Raw genomic sequence first — 4714 nt, forward strand, 5'->3', positions numbered from 1 at the left:
GACAGCGCGCACATGGCGCCCCTGGCGAGATCGGAAGTCGGCCTGCACAGTGCTGGGTACAACCCATCATGCAGGGAGTGAATCACGGCTTGGCCCCAGTCCCACCCACCCATCCCACTCTGGGATGCCACTCCCCACCCGCCCACAGCTCCATCCCCTCCACTTGGATGTGCCTGTCCTGCCCACAAGGGTCCCAGGCCAGTCGAGGAATCTACCACTTAAGGAGTTTTGGTGAGCTCTTGCAGGGTGGGTGGGAGGAGCTGATCTGGAGCAGGGTGGCAGGGACGGGGGCAAAGTCCTGCACTGAGGGTGAAACAATCCCATGTACCAGTACAGGTTGGGGACCAGCTGGCTAACTAGAAGCTCTGCAGAAAAGGACCTAGGGATTACAATGAACAAGAAGCTGAATATAAGTCAGCAGTGCACCCTTGTTGTGAAGAAAGCTAACGGCATAATGGGCTGAATTAGTTGAAGTGTTGACAGCAGATAAAGGGAAGTGACTATTCCCCTCAACTCGGTACTGGTGAGGCCACATCTGGAGTACTGATGTGGAGTACTGTGTCCAGTTTTCCTCCCCCACCCCACTACAGAAAGGATGTAAATAAATTAGAGTCCAGCAGATGGCAGTGAAAATGGTTCAGGGGCTGGGGCACATGATTTATGAAGATACTGAGGGAACCTTACTTATTTAGTCTGGAGAAGAGAAAACTGAGGAGGGACTTAATAGCAGTCTTCAACCACCTGAAGCGTGGTTCCAAAGTCTGGATGAGTTTCTCACATCCAAAGAGGATGGAGTGAAACTGTTTTCAGAGGTAGCAGATAACAGAACAAGAATCAATGGTCTCAACTTGTAGCAAAGGAAGTTTAGGTTACACATTAGGAAAAACTCTCACTAAGAGGGTAGTAAAGCACTGAAACAAGCTGCCTAGAGAGATTGTGGAATCTCCAACCTTAGAGGTTTTAAGATGTGGGTAGACAAAGCTTTGGCTGGGTTGATATAGTAGGGGATGGTCCTACTTTGAGTAGGGGGTTGGACTGGATGACTTTCTGAGGTCCCTTCCAACCCTAATTTTCTATGCTTGTATGAATCTAGTGTCAAATGCTGGGAGGAGGAGTTTCTTCCAATTCTTCTATTTTTTTCTTCTATTCTTCTGTGGTACATCTCAGTTGGTGGTAGTTGTAGATACATTACAGAACTAGAGTTTCAGATCAGTGTTCAGAAAGTGTAATGGGCTGCTTGTCCCAAGGTAACAGAGGTGGCTTGGCCAATGAGGTCTGGCCTGAAAGCATTTTCTCTTCATATTAGGGCCAAATGTACCCAAACTTCAGAGTCTGTCAATAGGCAAGGATATCGCATGCTCTGCAAATACCAAAACAAAGCAGCATTTACTCTAGAAAATACTGCTGAGTAGTAGAATGCAAGTAAAACAGAAATGCCAAATAAATGGTTATGTTTCCCAATCATTAATTATTAGCCTTTTTGCCAACAACCTACACCTACTCTACTAGCTGTTTTTTTTCTCATACTTTTTTTTTTTTTAATGAGGGAATAGATGCATGCAAAGTGTGCTGTTAAACCAAATCCAGCTCTTACCCCAAATGTTTTTATTTCCAGTAATACTCAGGAAATTGGTTTGTAATCATCTGCAGCAATCAATGCTCTGCTGAAACTGCTTCACTGAAACTACTCCATGTTACAAGTTAACTGAGGTTACGCTTTCCATGAAACCACTTTAAGTCGATTCATTTTGCATGCAGTGCAGTCATATGTACATAAACACTTTCTTCCTAATTCCTACCAGTTGCTTGCTTTAGAGGCATTGCTGATCCTTTACTTGCAATTATGTTCAACTACAACTCAAAGGAGGAAGTTTTGAAACACCAGTTTCCTGATGCCTGAAAAGCTTCATAGTTCAAACAGTTGGACTTTTGTCTTTCCACTTCTGGAGTCACAGTTTAACGGTATTCTTTAAATAAACTAATTCCAGAGGGCTCATTCTGGGGTGATTACAAGGCTCAAAGATACCACTGGCAACACTGACCCAATACAATGACGTAACAGGATGAGTTTCTCAATGCCAGCTGGTAATGCTGTGGAGCCCACTTAAAACACTAGTATTCTGCCTTACTGGCCCATTAAGAGGCAAATCCTTTCCCAAAGGAACAACTACATTCTGTCCCCAGAATGTAAGCATGGGGCCGTAGCCTCAGATCTGGAATAACCACTTCTTCAGCCCTACTGTCTCTTGTTATGCAAGAATCAATGCCAAGTATTTTAAGACAGCTCAAACAGAGACATTGGCCTTACACCACCCCAAATTTCTGCTGTGTGCATCTGCACAGGAAGTCTTCACAGCTTCCTCAATGTAGGAAAAGTTGCTTCCCTTTCATGGACATTAAATCCAGCTCCTTGTTTATTCCCAGAAACAAAACAAGTGAGGCTCCCATTCAGGCTAGGCCTTTTGTTGCTTAGAGAGAGTACTGGGGTTTAGACTAGCTGAAGCACTACCTAAAAGATGTTTTCCTAACTCTACATTATAATATTCAGGCCAGGAGCTGAGGGACTCTGGATGTCCAACACAAGTCACAGTCAGTGAAGAATAAGGCTTCCCTTCTCAGTTCTCAAAATGATCTAACCATTAAGATCTCCAAAACACATTTGTACACAAGAGGCCACATGTAGGAGGGCCCAACCATCAGAAGAAAGTTTGACTTGTTGCTTCAGTATTATAAAAACAAAAAAAGGAAGAAGACTGACAAAACATTCTTCCTACATGATCCAGATGTGGGGAACAGAGCCACTGTGGCTGGAATGGATTTGCATCCCCCTCCCCGTCCCACCAACACGCTCAGCACATGGTCAAAACTATTCTCTACCTAATACCATTAACTATCAAGACCCCTCCATTTCTCTAGTAGGTTCACATCTGAAGATCCTGTCCTTCTTCAATCTGCCAAACAATTCTGACGTTAAACTTTTAATTCACCTTCCCCGCCCCCAAAAGACTCCACTTACATGCTGGTTGAAGAATAAAAAGGTCTTGTGTTAAGATCTCACAGGATCTGTGTGTAGGCTCATTTGTGCTGCTTTGAGGCAGATGCACATAACCTCTATACACAGATTTGCTTTAGAAGCCACCCACATCCTTGGACATGAATCATTTGCACATATATTGTTTTCCCCACATTTAGAAACTGAGATTTGTCTGGGAAAGCAGGGGGATTTTCAAATGTGCCCACAGATGGAAAGCATAGATAAAACTTGGGTAGGTGGGGAGGGGTTTGGGGCCTATGAATTTTGTTGCTCATGAAGCAAGTTTTGGATTGATGTTAGAGTTGGTCAAGGAGTTTGATTTCCTTCCCCCCACCTCACAAGACTCTCCCCTCCCTCTCTCCTTTAAAAAACACAGGTGGTTAATACTGAATCACTTGCTTTCATGGGGTGTTTGTACCTGTGATGACATTAACATGTACACAAGACGAAAATGTCATTTTGTGTGGCTTAATGGCATCACACTGTACACATGCAAGAGTTTTGGGGGGTTTAAATATCTTTGCATCATTGTAAACTAAACTACATCCAAATGCAGTTTAATTTGTAAAGATGCACTGTAGCTGTCAGCTTGCCCCCCAGCCATGGGAGAGGTGGGCAGACGCCACAGAAAAAAAAGGATTGGGCCCGTTGCTGCTTCTGCCTTCAGTGGGCACCCACTGAAAGCAGAAAGGGAGAGGGACCCAATCCTTTTTTTTTCCCCCCCCAGCAGTCTGCCCACCTCTCCCGTGGCTGGGGAATAAGCTGCCAGCAAGCCAAATGGCCCCTGAGCTGCGGAGGACCCCGGTTCTTCCCTCCACAGTGGCAGCACCCCTTGGGGATGCCTGGGTGGACTGTTAGTGGGCCGGGTGCTGCCCCAGCTCAGAGGCTGCGCCCGACCCGATCCAACTCTTCCCCAACCCCAAGCTGGCTGGGGTAGCACCTGGCTCACTGGCAGCTCTCCCAGGGGGTGCCACTGCCACAAAGGGAAGAACCAGAGCCCCCCACAACTCCGGGACTGCTTGTCCCCGGCTGTGGGCAGGCTCCAAAAAAAAAAAAAAAAACAACAAAAAAAAAGATCTGGCCCTTAGCCATAATGTGAAAACATGAAAAATTGAAACAGTGGTTTTCAATTAAAACCCATCATTTCAATTTATGGGGCACAGAATGCAGCCTTGGGGATTAAACCCCTGTCATATGTACAAGCACCCATAGATTGCCTTCAGTGCTATGATATTTTCCAGTATCAAGAGACTGGAGTTTCCAGGAGTTGACTAGAAGCTTCTCACTCTGTGTTTGTTTTTTGTTGTTTGAATTGAAATGCTTTAGAGAAAAGTATATTCAAACTAGAGCATAAAAATCCTCAGGAACAGCCTCTAAAATGACAAGCTTGGTGTATTACAGAAATGCATGGAGACATTCAAAGGAAGCCTTTACCTCTGGCTTTGCCATGGAAATAACTGGGAATGTCAGCCACATGCTGGGGTTCTAAATACAGCTACAGATAGCCATCAGAAAATGAAATTTAGAATGGTCTCCTGGTGAGTATCTGCCAACCCATCATCTTTACTGAAAGCAATGCACAGTTTATTTTAGTGTCTAAACAATATCACAAGGTTCATTAGCAGTAGTACAGTACTACAAAAATATACCCTTTAAACCAGTACATTTACTGTTCAGCAG

General features: G+C 44.7%; 1 long non-coding RNA gene across 1 annotated transcript in view; it reads right to left on the reverse strand.

The window, feature by feature from the left end:
- The window catches only part of LOC102387011, a 65509-nt gene that overhangs the window by 52253 nt on the left and 8542 nt on the right, over positions 1 to 4714 (reverse strand). The gene's annotated exons all lie outside the window — the stretch shown is intronic.

The sequence above is a fragment of the Alligator sinensis genome, unplaced genomic scaffold (assembly GCF_000455745.1).
Source record: "Alligator sinensis unplaced genomic scaffold, ASM45574v1 scaffold309_1, whole genome shotgun sequence".
Lineage (NCBI taxonomy): Eukaryota > Metazoa > Chordata > Crocodylia > Alligatoridae > Alligator > Alligator sinensis.